Source organism: Chroicocephalus ridibundus, chromosome 3 (genome assembly GCF_963924245.1).
Source record: "Chroicocephalus ridibundus chromosome 3, bChrRid1.1, whole genome shotgun sequence".
NCBI classification, from domain to species: Eukaryota; Metazoa; Chordata; class Aves; order Charadriiformes; family Laridae; genus Chroicocephalus; species Chroicocephalus ridibundus.
Window position 1 is genome coordinate 67,443,563 of NC_086286.1, and position 18,101 is coordinate 67,461,663.

Consider the following 18,101-nt stretch of genomic DNA (forward strand, 5'->3'; position numbering starts at 1 on the left):
TGACCTAAACCAGACAGGTTTGAAGAACTTTTTTTATGTATGATGCTGTACCAATAAAAAAAGTACAAATTTTCAGGTTCATACACAGTTTCTAGTACTTGCAGAGTCTATACAAATTCTGTCTTTTGAGATCCAATTTACTCCAGCAAGCTGTTGCAGCTCTCACAAGTACTTCTGCAATATATATTTTTGAAAAAATGTGTTTTCTTATACTGTCCCTCAACTTCATCCAGAGATCTAGATCTAAATGCAAAACCTAGGACCAGGAACATGGAATGCATTTGTCTAACTCTTTGAAAGACTTAAACTAGTATCTGTGTCTCTGAAAGCTGTAGAAACCTTCTACAGCCAGGAAATTTCTCATCTTTTAGTTGTACTAGGATTGTTACAAGAGCTACAACTTATAAATGAATCAACATAATTACAGGTAGCAAAGTCAACATGATAAAATATCCATAGAATGCCTAAGTATTGGTAACTTATGCAAATTATAAGACTGTAGGCCCTAAATCAGAAAAAGTTTTCAGCATATTGATGACTCAGGCTTATTTCTTTGGTGCCACTTTCCCAGTTTAAAGTTGGACTGTCCTTGACACTGCCTTGAAAGGGGGACCTGTGCTTGTCACATCACAACCAAGAAGGTGATGAGAACTGATCAGAACAGTCCTTAGGCTTGTACTGAGGGACTGACATTGCCTAATATGAAACTGTACTGCATTTCTTACCTCGCAGTAGTTCTGTAAGTCTCACTTACAGCTGCAGGGAATTATTTCTTGACACCAAAGTCCACATAGCTCACAGGGTAACATTTCAGGTCGGCCCGGCTCCATTTGCAGAATTGAACTGCTGTGAATAAGCATCTCTCTTCTTCATTTTTTCCCTCTATTTTTTTTCCCTATGGTCAGATTCACAGGCTCTCTCACCTTTTGCATTGTTTCTGTGCAAGCTCTTCAGCTTCTGTTTATACCACCCCAAATGCAAGTTAGCATAGTCCTCTGTTCCTTGTATTGTCCCTGTCATTCCATTTGGTGAAAGTTTATTAAACAGAACATTAAAAATGACACCAGATCGTCCTAGTCTCCTGCTACCTACTGGAATGAGTATTGCTTAACACAAGTAGAATGTAAGAGTGGTATAAATCTTAGACTGTGCTTCCTCTCTTGCTACTTAGGACCAGGCTGTGAAATCACATATGACTTGTTCAAGTACTTCTACTGTCTTGTGTGCCTCTCCTTCCCATAGGAACTAGCTGAATTCAGCATTGGTTTGCTTAACTTGAATTAAACATTGATTTGTTTAACTACTTTTTCCAACTGTCGGTGAAAAAGATACCAGATTTCCTCCTTCACGCTTCAGGTTGGCATGAGCACCTCAAAAACCAAGGGGAAGCTGCAGTTCTCAGCATGTACCTTGGCAAAGTGGAGCAGAGTAAAGAGCAAGACCAGTCTCTGGGGAAGCGTGAAGACTTGCTGGTGTTGCTGGTATGTACTCCAGTACGTATTTGACATAGATCGGTGTAAAAGAATTGCCTTACAAGTGGGAGGGCAGGGAGACTCCTGGTGCATCAGAGGGTCACGCAGCTTGCATGGGGTGTGAAAAGCAGGCTCCCTGCTCTCTGCAGCCATGTCTTTGCATGAAGGGCACAGACAGCGTCTGTTTTCTTTAAGAAGGGTCATCCTCTATAGCAGTACTTCACAAAGAAAAATCTGCCTGCAGACACTATATTTCAAAGTAGACGAAAGAAAAAAAATAATTCGTGCAACTTCTAAGACAGATCTGTGTCATGATCTTCACATGGTTTAAATCAGCAGAGCAAATAACACAGTTAATGATGTTAGGCTGATTTACGTGAATGAAGTCTAAATCCGACCAATTGCATCTTGGCTGTGGTGCACCCAGATAAGATATCTAACACGTTATGCCTGTCAGTTTTCCTCAGATGCTTAGCACATGGCACTAAATCTGAAAAAATGGACATCCTGGGCGAGTACCACTGGCTAGATGCATTTTTTTCTTTTAATAATCATGAACAGGGGATAAGAAGCAAGAACCAACAGTAGATGGCTACATTTCCTGAGTGAACATGGCTGGAGCTACTCAATGCTTCTAGCTGGAACTCATGTAGCTTGCTAAAGATAACTTAATTTTACTATTAAGGCTTGATCCAAAAATGAATGGAGTCAATAGAAATATTCTTTAATCAACTTCAGAGCATACTAATGAGACTGTTATGATGTATGTCTTGGTAAGCACAATGAAGGAGCCCAGCCACATTAGACAGCCATCATAGGGCTATTTGTGGAGAAAACCTGTGCAACGACAGGCTCATGTTTGTCTCTGGAGATAAACTATGTACTAAACATCTTGGCAGAACATATATGAAAATTTTGGCCAGAGATACATTCATGTCTATCAATACGGAATTAGTATTCTGTATCCTAAGTCCTTTCACACTTTTGGAGTGGAGATGAACCTCCTGCTTTATGACTCTGCTGACCAGTGTTGCATAAAAAGTCCAAAATCAAGCACATTATTAATTTAGGTTCCTGTTTCCAAGAGGTTTAGCCTCAATTTCTGCATTGGACAACTTGGTAACTTGCTATTCTTTATTCTGGATCAGCAGTGTTTTATCCTATATAGGTAGTCACATTGAATTAAAAAGTGTAAATCTGTTAGAATAAAACAAATCTAAGCAGAGGCTATAGACAGAATATGCACAGTACTAGGAATTAAGCCTCTATAGAATGCAGATTTACAGTGGGGTATTTCTATGAAGAAATATATCCATGTTAAATAACTTGAGCTTTAGAAAAAGAAAGCTGGAATCTTAATAAAAGCTAAAAAAAACCCTCACATTGTAAAGACGGAAATCTCTCAACACAAAGGCTTATGGGGTCAAATTCCAATGCTCTCAATAATTATTATATAAATCTGAAAAATTGGGGAAAAAAATTGGCTCACTGGATAACTGACATTAATGCACGTCTATCCAGGCAATTTCAAGATAAAAGAAAGATCTGAGACATTGGATGCAATCTCTTACAATGATAAATATGTAAGAAGATTGATATGTCCAAACTTCCAGCTTAGATATTGCATTTGGATTCCAGAACAATATCGAGAAATTTATTGCGAATACTCAAGCTTTAAGAGGATATTGCCTTTAAAGCTGTATAGAGAATAGTAAATCATAATTTTTAATTATTTTGTCATATTCTTTGCTGTACAAAAAAAGATGTTTCACACATTAAATAGGCAACACCAAGATCCCATATGGAACAATTGCATTCTACAACAATCCATAAGGGAATGAAAAAGTACAGAGAAAGCTGAAAAAGGGGTAACACAGGAAAGAGGTATATTAAAAAAATCACAACATAATTATATGATATTATGTCACCAGAAGGCCCTTTTTGCCTTTGAAAACCTTTTTTAGGTTTCCTTAAAGGAAATACATATATGAATAAACCGATTTTTCTGTGTTATGTAGTAAATATAATTAAAATAAAAATGCAAAAATCCATTTTAAACACAAAATAGATTAAAATACTTTAAGCAATCATTTTTGTAGTTTTTATTTAAGCCTTAAGGATATTAGCAGTTTTTCTTTCTGTACATGGCTGAACATGCATTTGCTTGCTGAGAGCAGAGAGAAATTAGAAATTCTTCTAGAATAATAGACTTGACTACCTGTGGAATTTATTTCTCAAAGTATTGAATCTCTGCTAGAATTGAATTCAGTTAAAAAACATTCTTTTTTTCAGATGCGTATTCTATATTTTCAGCCTGTTGTGGGACAGTTAAAGCCAATTTTCATAGGCCTTGTTCAAGTGAGTTGATCTTGTGGAACTTCCCCGTGACTTCAGGTTGTGGCACTCAACACCTCCAAAACGCAGGCTCTGAGGATCTTGCCTGAATTAAGCCATCTTCAAGAGTTAGGCATGCAAACTCCCTGTATAAAACCAGACACTTTTAAATGGATTAAGTCAATTAGAAGAATCATCATCAGTGACCGATTTTCTCAATTGCCTTCATGCCAACAGCAGTAAAAGAAGCCCTGAAATCCCAGGATACCAGAGAGCAAAGGATGTCTATAAGGAGCTGTAAAGCTGCTTGCTGAGAACCCCATCAGAAACAAAGAAAATGGCAGTTGGAGAGAGAGGTTGGGGGAGCAAGGCTGGGGTGGGCACCACTTTGGTATAAAGGAAAAACCCAAAAAGGGCTGTGCCCTCTGTCTCTGGGGAAGGCAGTTCTCCAAAGATTAAGCTTCCTTAAAGGGATCTTTCCTGCCACTGCTTTGGCCATGAGACCTGATCCACAGTGAACCCAGAAAACAAAGAACCAAAAAAATGGGGGCGCCTGAAAAATGTGGGTCATACTCCTCTGAGCACCAACCTTTGCCCAAGGGGTCCACATATTAATAATTCACTTTGTAGTAAGACAATCTTTATTAAGGTCAAAATAGCACTGGAAAAATATATAAATCATTCTTAAACTGAAGAATTATGTCAAGCGGGGGAATAAATATAAACTGACACATAAATTACAACCACAATATATGTATAAAATCAGCAATACAATGTGATTTATGAGAGTATAGCCTATGATCCCATGATTCAAGACGCCAGTAGGTCCAACAAGCATATATAATTATAATAAAGCCAGGTCTTCCAGAGTGACCTATTTTGAAAACATACTGTTATTATTAGGTTGCTAGTGCATTCACTGGATTTAAATCAATCTCTTCAGTGTAGGTGTTGACAGTGGCAGTTCTGGACATGACAAAACTTTGCGATACCAGAGCATCAGCAGTTCCACCTGTAGGATTCATTCATTATTTATATGTTTAGGTTTTTTGACCAAGACGACTCCCAAAGATCGTAACTTTCTGCTACCCTATTGGCTTGTTACATAGCCTTTCCCTTTACCCCTTACTCAGTACTAATTACCCGCTGCTTTGCATGTCATTAACTTGGCTTCTTCTATATGAGACAAAATCACAGTCAGGTTCAAAAGACATTTAGTCCTTTTTTTATTACTGGCTGGAGAGGTTACAGAGTCATTAGCCGACTTCAAGGCAATGAAACATGTAGCCCTGCTATTTTATTACAGTAAGACCTTATGTTATGTCTGAGAACAGCTTTGTGGAAGACCTGTGCCAACAGTCATCTACATCAATGATGCAATTTATTGCTAGAAGGCTTCCTTTCACCAGGGCACAAACACTCAGTAGGGACTGAAGCTTAGCCTATTCCAACAACACAGTGCACTGGCATGAGCACTCTTGGCTTGCTGCTGTTATGAAGCTCATGCAAAGGTGCGGCTTATGAAGACATCTCATTGTGGCTCATTTTTATAGGTGAGGTTTGGAGGGGGTACGATCAACCTAAATACACATCAGTCGGAGGGATGAGTCTGCTTTGTGGTTTATCTATCATTGGCCTCAATTTTAATCTATGCTAAAGGCTTTTTAAATTTCTCTGAACGCTTGCCCAGTGCCAGCACGCAAAACAGCTCTGTGTATGGCCCAGGGGATCAGTCATGTCACCAGTGTCACACAGAGGGCAAAGGAGACAAGGGAGTCTCTTGCAATCATCCAGGCTGGATGTCTTACGTATCCCCTCCTCTAACCTGAGAAGGTGGCAGTAGATACTCTCCCACCTTGGGTTTCCAGACCCCATCGGGGAGGTCAGAGATAATCTGGCATGGCTGGAGGAAAGATGCACGCTTAAAGCTGGTTTTCCCTCCCTACCTGCATGTCCCAAAATGCATCTGCGTGCTTGTGGTGTCTCTGCTCCCTTGAAGAGGAAGGAGCTCTTGGGCTTGAGCTGGTGATTCCCAGTGAGTTCAATGATCCAAACCAGGAAAGAAGAAGATTAGAAAGGTCAACTGGAATTACTGCTTGCTTTATTCTCTTGAGTCTCTGAGGTTGTGTTATTGTCTTCATATGCTATGGTGAATGGACCCAGTAAGTAACTCACGCCATACCCTAATACGTACTTCCAAAGGAGGCCAATTTAATTAAATTACAAGACAAAGACATAAAGGGGACACCATCCTGCTCTAATTAATAAGTTATGAATTTTGTTAGTAAATTCTAGAATGGTTTACAACTCTCCACTTTTATTTTGAAGTTCTGGACAATGTCCAAAGTAAAAAATTAAAGCCATTTTCTCATCCAAATACACCCTCAACTCAACTTCAAATTGTACATCAAAAGATCACATAGTCTCCTCTTCAAAAAACTAAGGGTTTAGGTGCAGAAAGCATCCTTCCCCCTCCCTGTGTCCCCATGAACCTCTCCCTGCCTGCTCTATGGCTGGTTTCACGGCCCTCCCAGTACTGGGATCAGCTAAGCAGGGCAGGGCAAAACACAGCAGCTTGACTTTGGGGAGTTCAATAAGTGACCTGTAGGCTTCATCTGCATTGGGTTTTGTCCTTTTAATTTTGTTAGGCGCTGGAATGGACAAGAAGATAAAAGAGAATTAAAGAAAAGAAACCTGGGCTTTCAGTGATGTCTTCCTGAAACACTTTACTCAGGATCAGACTGTTAAATACTTCCAAACTATTATAAAGACCAGGATAGGCTTCAAATTTATGAGGCAAATACACTGTTTTAACTCAACAGAATACAGTGCTTGGTCCATTGTTCAGTGTAGTCAATCGTCTTTCATTTAGTACAACCTTCCTTTGACTTCAGGCAAGATCCATGTTCCTGATGCAATAACCTATTTCCTTCAGTTTACTTTCTTATATATTATTATTATATAAATTATTTTGGGGAAAAGGAGTTGCAATTCTGTTTTCCTTGCAAAGTTTCACTAGTGAAATGCATAAAAACGGAGCGAATGAAGCTGTAGATAGAGCAAACTAATAACAAAAACCCTTACACAGCCGCAAAGAAACTTCATTTGCTCCCCCACTCCCTATTTTTTTCCTGTTTCATCAAATAAAATAAGTTATTTATTTCTTCCTTGTTCCTACTTCAGTTGAGAGTGCTTTAATATTTTTTTTTAAAAGACAGCTGTTTGTCATGCTCTGAAGGTTAAAGTTTGACTTAAGCAGCTTATCCTGGAGAATGAAATGTAAAGTGAGGATTTTTTCAGCACATAGACAAGTATTTTATATACTGTGATTTTTGTAGAATGTTATTTTTTTTAAACAGTTCATAAAGTGACTGTGTTGTGACCGGAAATTATTTCTAGAAGTCAGCTACTAGCTACTTTCTTCCTCCTGCTCTCATTTATACTTTATAAGTTTAGTGAAATACATACTGCTGAAAAAACATCTTTTTGGCTTCACTAATAGGAACATAAGAAGAAATTAGCTGGAGGTTAGTGAAGTTTCGCTGTGTTACCCATGGCCTTGTCAATCTTTCTAGTCTTTGGGTGCTTTTTTAATTTTATTGTGGGTATAGTCATTTTCTTTCCCTTACCTTTTCAAGCTTTCTTCCAGCAACACAAGCTGAAGGCAAAGGCACAAATCTTTGAATTCCCTGTGAAAAAAAGTCATCTTGTTTCCATCTTTCTTTTCCTGCCTAATGATGATGATCTCACTCCTTTACTGCAGTTCAAAACCACATTTGTGGCTACCAATCAGTCGCAGGCTTTCAGCCAAGCGTCACTCATGTCTTCAGCCTTCTACGCCACTAATGATCCCTAAAATCCCTCTGGGGTTACAATATTTACACCTTCACAACTAGATAGCTGAGGAAAAATAAAGTGGGCAGAGCCTGACGAATTATTTTGGCATTTAAACTACTTTCCTGCACTGAGAGTGCAACCATATCAGTTCCACTTAGAAGGAAAGTTAGTCAGTAATGAAGTCATCAGTGTCTCTTGTCAGCGCAATGCAGTGAGCTGTCAGAAGTTGTCCGGTGGCTCTTGCTCCTCTCCGTTTTCCTTTGTCACTGTTCGTTTGTGTCTTCCAACTTCTCTTCCACTCCAACAGTCAGGGCAACTCAAGGCAGAGGCTGTTTCACAGACTCCAGCCGTGCTACTGGGATATTTAATGCCTTCCGTCATCCCCAGCATTGAAGTGGATGAATAAAAACATGATCATACAACAGAGAGTAGTAAAAGCATAGCCTCCTATGATGTTTCGTAATGCACAAAGGCACATCTGAAACTATCTTTATCAACACAATCTTAAATTTCTCTTTTTTATTTAGAGAAAGCAAGGCAACACATTTATACGTGACTTCGTGTAATCCTCTGTGCAAACATTTTACAAACCTAATTAACATTAACAGAGGAAATTCTGAGAAACAGCCAAAAGAAAACTGAGCACCAAAAAAAAAAGGAAAAAAAAAAGGGAAAAAAAGATGAAGAGGAGGACTATCTACCACAATTTTTTGGTCACTCTGGGGTCATTTAACAGCAGCAAAACCAACTCTGTTCAGTAATTTCTAGACCTGGAGACTTACCGTATTTTGGGAGTTGGGAAGCAAAAGAAATGACAAAATCATGTACTTTAAATGATGTAAAAATAAATGGGCCAGTGTTGAAATGAGAAAGACTCACTTTCTACCTGCCACATCCATTATGACTCTCTAGATATTCTCTTCTGAGAAGGAATCAAAATCCACATGGTGGTTTACCATCATAAAAAAACTACAATTTGACACAGATAGATACTTTGCAGTTTCCATTATATCATTAAATCAATTTAGAGCTGCTGTAACCCACTTTGCCCGAGGAAGGATGTGTTTCTCTGCAAGTCTTGTATCCTAGCTTTATTAAACTGTGAATACAAGAATCATGCATGACCTGCAAAGGGTATAAGGTCAGCTGGGTTACATCACTATCGGTATGTGAACCAGCTGTCAAAAATGCAATAACAATACACTCTGGGAGATTATGGAGCTGGAGGACTCTAACATATGCAAAGCACAGAGGGTGATTTTTCAAAGAGGTGTGCGCTGTCATCAACGTCGGAGAGCCCAGCAAATCAATTCCTTCAGTGGATTTTCAAAATGTACCTTGTAGCACTGAGACACAGCCAACCTTCTTAATTACGCCTTTTTATTTTAAAAATACAATTTTTGTAGGAAGTTATTGACAGTTTCAGCTTTGTAACAAGTAACGGAGTCCTGGTACACAAATTCTCAGTGCTTTTCACGTCACATTAAGCACTATCTCCAGGCTATTCAGAAGTCTGTACTACTTCTGCAGCTCTAATACTGCGAAAGAAATGGCCAACCTCTTGCTGCTAGCTCACCCAAAATGTGCTCCAATTTGGCATGCATTTGCAAACTGAGTGTTTTGGTGAACTGTACAAAGACCACCTAAATAAATGAAGAAAATCCCTCCATATTCATATCCCTCCAAATAATTCAGCGCAGTAATAATAACTATACCACAGTGGAGAGTTCAGTGAAAATTAGAAGCAAAAATAGATAGCAGATATATCAATTAGGCAAGAACTGGAAAGGCTTTTGTGATCTTGTGTTTAACATTGTCACTGGCCCATCAGTGAGTCAGTCACTAGCTTTCGCCCGGGGAAGCGCTCAAAGTGGAGGCTGAAATTTCAAGATGACTTTTCAGAGCTCTGTGCAAGCCTCCACGATGTCATTTGGCTACACGTTAACCATTACTTCAAAATGGGTGGCGTTACTTATGCCCTTATTTACTTTCTTGAAATGGGGCTTTAATTTCTTAATTGTTCACGGGCTCCTAATTCGACTTCCTTAGAGAAGGGTGTCATTTGCCTTTCATTTGCAATCTGCTTCATCAAGCTGCTGTCTTCTGTGTTTCTCTTCATAAACACAGTAACAGTAAAGACACCGTGCAGTATACCTTAAAGAGTTATCCAGCCTCTATTGAAATCCCGATCCTTTAGGGCAGTGTGTTTCCTGTACACACACGTATCTTGCAAGCAGCTGTTCCCAAATACATTGAAGTCTCTTATTTTCAGGTTTTTCCCACTGCTTTCCCATGCCTTTCTTTTTTTCCTACTGACAACCATGTCACATAAAAATGTTGTCAGATTAGCTTCTAATGGCTTTGAAATCATCAGAAGAGTGGAAAAAAAGCATTTCAAGAAACTGACTTGCTGCTTATGTTAGTCTGGTACTTTTTGGCAAACAACTTATGAAAAAAAACTAACCATGAATCCTTGAATTTTTGCTGTATGAGTGACACAAACACAAACCTCTAAAATAAGTGTTTTTTTTTAAAAAAAATACTTCTGCTACAAAATGGAGGTGGAAGACTGTGTATGCATGAAGAACTAAAACTTTTAATAGGAAAAATGTACATCTTTATCAGAGTACTCAGTTTAGAAACAGCATAAAGGAATAAATGAACATTGTTGCCACATTAATGATTGTTAGCTCCAAAATCTACGGTAGGAAAATAAATGCCAAGTACTTCATCTACATTGACTTGCTAGAAATTTTAGGTCCTCCATTTGAGCAGCAATGAATGAATGATAATAAAATGCAAGGCATTAGTCATACTGAATAGTTTGTAAATGCCATGCAGAATCAATTGCTGGAAACTCTTTGGTAAATATTGTAAACAAGAAACGTATTTGTAAAAATGAGGGTGACTTACTGGCAGAAAGATGGGTTACATTTGTAGGTGTTCTTTGCGAAGAATCATTCAACCAGCTGTACCATGCAGATATTCAGGATTGATATATATGGCTAATGTTGACATACAGCAATGAGACGAACTCTGGGGGAAAATGAAGTTTTATAACACATTTATCACGCAGTTTTCTTTGTCAAATTACTAAATGTGATTCACCCATTTTAAGCTCCAGCTCTTCCAGTAGAAATGTGTGGATTCATGCAGGCTGTTTCCCTACAGCAGTGATTTGCAGACCAGGATTTGGGAGACTGTAAAAGGCGTCTAAGAAAAGCAAATCTAATGGCAGAAGATTTAATTTCACTGTGCAGAAGTTCTGTATTAGAAGATTTTGAGAAAAGATCTGAGCACCAGAAAATGGTAAGGTTACTTTTTCTGTATCAGTAAGACAGAACATTTATCCAGATCATGGTGGTGTTTATCATGAAAACGCCAGATTAATTTTAGAAACTCAAGATGTATAGTTTCACCACAGAACTCTGGAGACTTTTCTTCCACGTAATAGATAAAAAAGATATTTTCTTTACTAACTGAATTATACTTTTTTATTTTCATCTTATTCTTCCTGATTGTGAGGGAAGAATAATTTTTCCGTCATTCGCAATGTGTTACCATGTCCCCTCGTTAATGGTCACCTAGACGTGCTACACACTGGCAGCTCTTTTAGTAGCGTCCAAAGTTTCTCACTGTAGGAATATTCCCAGCTTCTTTCACCAAGAAAAATGCTTCAGGTGTTAACTCTGGACTTGGCTTCCAAAAACACTTGCCTTATCCCAACATTCAATAGTGCAAATACCTATCGTAAATACCACTATCATTATTCATAATGATAAAAAAATCAAAGTCTTTAAACAGAGATTTTCAAATTGGCCTCCATGTTACATGACTCACAGAGTATTTTTCAGCAGACAATAAATTCAGTGAAATATGTCACACTTTTTGTATGGTGAGGAGAATATTAATATCAAATTATGAGACTGCTTTTGGCCAAAATATTGGGAAAAATAGAACATGTTAAAGTACTGAAAAGTTTTCTTCTGCACAATATTTTTATTTTCAGAATTGCCCCAATATTTAAAAGGAACTGCAAGGAAGAAGAAAAAAGATTAAATTATCCTGAAAATAATACAGCAGGGGACTGAAGAAAACTTCTAAGGTTTCTGATTTGGGTCACGTGAGATGAACAGCTGAAATACATTCCCCAGGTTCCCAGTGGAGGCCTGATCTAGCTTACACTTATGTATCTCTTACACCTGAGTGCCTCAGCAGCAGGAATGTGTCGACCCTCAAATATCCTGTGGGAAAGCGGAGTATTACTGCCCCATTTTACAGACGGGATGGTGGGGCAGAGGGGGACAGTGGCTGCTGGTTCACAAATGCTGCCACTGATGGAAAAGCATCATTCCTCATCCCACCCCAGCATTGCCCTTCTGTGTGTGCCAGCAGAAGCATTTGTGCCCCCACCAATCCAATCCTGAAATCCAAAATGAAATATTTTCTTCTTTTGTGGAGGGGAACATGGCTAGCGCAGTTCCAGCACATGCATGCCTTGCCTTGGGTCCCCGTGTGGCACCTCTGCTGACTGGACTGCTGCTTTTGGTGGCAGCTCTGGACCTCCGGACCTCCTTAGCACAGATAAACCTGTGCTAAAGCCTGTTTAAGACTTTAGCTCATGTGCTTTGTGCAAAGATGTCTCTGGTAAAGCAAAGAAACTGCATCTGCATCTCCCAGGCTTGAGGCAGTAACTAATGGCTGGATCAGCGTTGCCCTCAGTACTGAGATCCCTAACGTAAAGTTTCTAGAGCTACAGATCATTCGGCAGTAGCCAGCAAAAATTTATTAAGTGCATAGGTAATATGAGTAATCTTATTAACATTCTTCCAGGACTAACTCTAATGTTACTAAATTTACTGTATGCCAATAATATTTAAACAAAGATCCTTAGCTGATCTGTCTTTTATTTTGTTACTAAAAGTCAAAAAACAAAGGACAAAGGGAAAAACGGAGCCTGTTATGGGAATTGTAACTGGAACTTTTTAAAAATAATTGAATGCGTATCTGCAGGTACAGCCTACAACGTAAAGTAGCAGCAGTTATAACATTTCTTCTCTCTAGGGCAGAAAGAAGGATGGGCTGGAAAGAAGGCAGTATATAGCTGCCAGTATTTTGTTGGCACTTACATACACAGAAGCATCTCTTCTCTTCTGTCTTATGTTGAAATTGTGGGCATTTGGGGACTGTGGGCTGACCATATAACGGCCCCCTGTAACAGTACGTCTTCAGAGTGGAGTTATTTTTTGACTCTTATTTCAGCTCTGCATGGTACTCCGTTCATCATGCCCACACACAAACTCTGATGCTGTCAGTCTCTGCAGGATGATGAAGGTGAAAAAAGAGGTTAGAGGGAGCTTTTCACCTTCAGTCAGCTTTCTCATTTTCCCAGTTTCTAGTGAAGACCTAGCTCATAGGCACAGTGGCTTTTCAGAAACAGCTAGAGCTTGTGAAGGCATCACATTTGTTCCTTGGCCGTTGGTCAGCGACCTTAAACTAGAGGACCTTTCTCCAAGGCCATGCCATGGAGATCACTACCCACTTTTTATTGCTACAAATCCAGATTACTTAATTTGAAGTGATTACGATTAGGCTACGTAACTCAGCCCCATAAGGTGCTCAGGGTCATCCTATCACACCCTGCCTCCTGCTCCCCTCCTTGTGCCCAAAAGACACCATTCCCCCAGAGAGTTAGGTCTGGAACAACTCCACTTACTGCAGTGAGAAAGCACTAGGGGAGATGCCCCACGAAGGCCAACAGAAATATCTAGGGGAGCACCGAGCTAATGAGGATTCATTAGCCTGGCGTGGCTTGGCAGCCTGGCTCCTCGCACCTCGTCTCAGCTAAAGCTGGTACTCGAAGCCGAGGGCAAATATACTGCGTGACTCTGCAGCGAAGACATGCTTAAGGGGGATATTATATTTTCCACATAAGGGAAATCCACCACTATTTATATCCAGCTTAGTACTTCAGATTCAGGCAGAATACTTCTGAAACTACATCCATCCGATATTAATAGCATCTGCCTCGCAGATTAACTATCACATTGTGTTTTTATTTAAACATCATCACTGAGCAATCACTCAGTAAATTATTTAAAGAAAACAACAAAAAATTGTTTTAAGGTCACAAGAAGGATGTCAGCGGGCCAGTATTACTAAGCATTTTAAAACCTGGAAGATTTCATTTTAAGGAACTGTAATAATGCCTTTCTTTGGCATATGTAATTCTATATTTTATATTTATGAAGATGGACATTTCTGAAGTGTTTAATGAGCAGCAATATAGTTGCTCGGTTAAAATGCAGAGCCTTATACTATTTTTAATATTATCCAGTAAGTAACTCAGTGCCATATGCTTCTGTAGTTTGACTGCCAAAGAATGCAGCAAGTTGCTTTGGAGGCTGCCTCCGAACTCCACACCCCAGCCAAAACCACGTCTGTGGTACAGAGCTATTGATGTCCTACCAGCGTGGAACATAAAAACGGCCCCACAGAGAAGTTACACAGAGGTTCTGCTAACTCCATTGAACGGGATGTGGCTTGGAGCAATGTATGGAATCAGGGCAAAGCTTAAATACTAGACATGCTACGCTGGAAAAAAACAGTACGATCTTGCAAACAGTGAGGTGCTTACTCCTCTTGGTTGCCAGATGACCTCTGCTCCCCAAAACATAAGCCACATACTAAACTTTCACACACCGCCTTAGGGTACATGAAATGTTTTGGACTGGGAAATGGCGAGACAGCCATTCCACTTTTAACTTCTGCCACCTAACTCTCATCTCGGCAGGTATAGGTGACTGAGGTAGAAATGGATGCGTGAAGGTTAGCGAATGGGAAAAGAAAAAAATTATCATCAGCAATAGAGCATGAATGTGAACAGAAATTGAAGATATCTGTTAGCTGTACACATGTATTTATTTTGTTGTCTTTGCACTATATAGGCTATTCTGCACAATGTTTATGTGTTAGGTACGGTATCTAAATCTTTACTTTTTAATTGTTTGTCATACTGGGTCAAGATTAAGCTCCCATTTTGCACTGACTGAATTGCTTCCATAAACTATAACAACTAAGCACTTCTATTCCCATCTTATTTTTTTAACACCATGCAAAATAGTTCTGTTGTTTGGTAATCATGAGGAGCCAAAAAAAAAATGCCAGTGTTTTCATTGAGCTTCTGGGTCCTCGTTGATCAGCCCTGCACTAGTGCGATCCCTGGTATAATCTAAAAACCAGACCCAAAGATGTGTACCAGGACCTCCTTAAGGCGCCATTCCCATGGCACTGTCATCCCGCGAGGACTGCAGTAATCAAGAGACTCATTACAGTAAGAAATTGCGTCATTTCTAACTCAGTTCATTTTGCTGCAGTAGTGCTGATTTGATGGTAGAAGTGTGTGAGGGCTCTGAGCTCAAAACCTCGTTGTGTCTCTCTGGCTGCAATAGCTGGTCTATAAAAGATGGAGCCTCTCTACAGGTTTTGCTTTGTTAAATGGAGACAGATAAAAATCTTTTCTCTCCTGTCAACAAAGCAGCTGAACCTCCTGTGCTAAATATGATAGAAAACAACGATTAAAATAAAATTTACCTCACACATACACCAGTCTTAGCCTATCGGGAAAGTTTCTATACAATTTAATATTTTTGGCTTAAAAACAATAATGGTTGAGAAGGGACATAAATGGAAACAAAGGAGCAAAAAATCTGAAACAGATGTTAGGAAGCACTCCCAGCACAGGAGAGCTGATGTGCTGAAAAGCTACCTGGGGGCAGGACATTAAAAGACGCCTCTCAAGAAAGCCTGTGAGGAAGAGCAGACCAACGGAGGAAGGCTTGATCCAGATAACTGCTCGTCCTCCACACCTCTCACTTCACCACCTCAGGGGATTCTGCTTTTCTTACACAACACGATTCTGTGGCCCATTCAAGCCCACATTAGAACAGAAGTAAAAATGTGAGGGAGAAATTTTGAGTGAATTTCAGATGAAAAGAGAAAGAAGGAATAAAAGCACTGTTGTGTTCCTTCCTATCTAACATAAATAGTCACATTTGGCACAGGATGGGACTCTGAGGGGATTAAAACCTACCATCCAGTATCTATCTGAGCCATTAGTACTTTGTTCATTAAGCAAGTAATTTTCACCATCTGGAAGGTGTGTGAGAAATGAGTCTTTAACTGATGCTGAAGACCATGTCGATAGCTATGCAATTTTAGCCCTCTGTTTAGGATTGTCTCTAAAATACCAAGATTACTATCTCTTGAATAAGGTACCCACTGTGATTAGCCCCAAGCAGTCCATTCAGTTATCTTTAACGATTAACACTTAAAGCATCCTGTAAAGTACATTGCAATTGATGTAAGCCTTCAAAACCAGGGAAAAGACAAGCCCAGCAAGAGGGAGAATGAGTCAGAAGCTAACATGAATTTCTTTGTCAGGGACCTCAGGACTCAGTCCTCCATTCCCATCCTCTAGTCTGCTATGGTTACCTTCTCAAAGAGGGCATTTGCCTTTTTCTGTTCAAATCTGGAAGGAAACACACGGGGGAATTCATTCCTTCAGGAAAACAGAAGGTCTGTACCAAGTGGTTCAGGGGAGGATTTTCAATTCTCCACACTCCCAAATCCTGCAGATGCTCCTCAGACCCTGTTTGTTAGTGCCGATGGAGCAATCTGCTGCAAGGAAAGGCGCCAATGCCAAATGTGGATTGACTACTTCAGCATTTCCTCTGCTCTGCCAGCAGCATGGGCTAACACGGTGGGTGCTTTGATAACATGTGATGGATCACAATCACACAGTCTCTTCCCTTCATACCAGGGCCGCATCCTCTCCTGATTACTCTAACAGTTAGTTTGTTCTTTATGGTCTAACTTGTTTCTCATTTCATTTTTGCAGTTACTCTGGATGCATTACTTCTCACTAAGAGATCAGGAAGGAAAGAAATGATAAGTGAATAAAATACAAGATTTTCTAAAAAGCAGCTAATTATCAACCCAAAATCTCTGATGTGTAGCAGTTTTCCATGTGCAAAACCTCAGTTTTGCAGAGGGTCTGAGGACTAGACATGATAGTATCTTGATACTTTGTCATTAGTATGGTGGTACTGTGTCCTTACAGTGATTACTAGTATAGATCTTATCTATATTTTTCTAAAGCTACACCTCCTTTTATCTAGGTAGAAATATAAATTCATGATTTCTAGGTATAATTTCCATTACAAACACATGAAGTCTTCTTTCTTCCTCACCCAGAAAACTCTTGTCTAAATTACAAAATTCTGTGCTACAGAAGAGACGCAGCATCAGAATTCAAAGACAAAAAATTCCATGTCCACTAGGAAACCCAGTTATTTTCTTGTTGCGCACAGCCCACTAAGCAAAACATTTGCATTACTCACAAATCTGCAAGCAGCCAACATGCTTAGAAATTAAGGTAGTTGTGTTAAACCCTGCTGCACATCCTTGCTTTGTGACTGTCACTGCAATGAAAATCCTCTGCAGCTGTCATGTGAGTGGATGACACAAATGATTCCTGGAGGGGATATGCTTTAATTATGAAATGTTAGCGTTTTGTGATAGATAATACACATGTAACCAGTCAAGTAATAAGGGTGTGTCAAAAAGGCTTTGCATACACATTATATGATCCCCTTTCAGTAACTAAATTCTGTATAACAAAACAAGAAGGCTCCTAGTTTCTAAAAATAAACTTTCTTCTTATTAGGAGAATTATTTGCAGACATAGTGTGTGTGTGCTGCTGGTGCTTTGGCAGTGCATGTTCCGACCGTCTTCCTATCTCGTCAGACTCTTCCTTCTGGTAGTTGGTGTTCCTCCTTTGCAAGTTCCTACATCTTCAGTGTTACCACTTTTAACTCTTGTTTTGTCTTCTGAGCCAGCATATGCTCACGACTTGCAGGGCAGCAGGAGGTTATTAGGCCTTAGTTCTTTACAGGGACAAGTTTTTACTGCTGTCCTAGTGTGGCCTGTTAATCTCAGGATCATCATAGGTTCTGCTCTTCAGGCCAGTGTCTCCTGCTCTTTGGACTATTTACTTTGGTTGGGATTTGGTTCATGTTTGCTGCTGCCTTCATCTGTTGGATGCCTTCCTGTTGAGCTTCTCTGTTGTTCACAAGCTTTGTCTCCTCTTACTCCCCTATGTGGGGCAGCTGCCAGATCAACCACTTGTTATGTCCTCAAGCTTCTGGCCTTGCCATGTTTCCCCAGGAGCCTCCTGCTACACTCTCATTGTCTTGGACTTACATCCCCCCATCTGTCCTTAGTCTGAGTTACCTGTAGAACTTGAATCTGGCTGAATTTCAGTAGACTTGGCATGGCTACTTGATGACTGAGACAGTTCATATTGTTGTTAGTCTCCTAAGCTGGGAACTGTCTTACCATTCCTTCATGGGGACTGAGGGAAAGATGGCTTGTGATCAAACTGCCCTCAGTGCTGA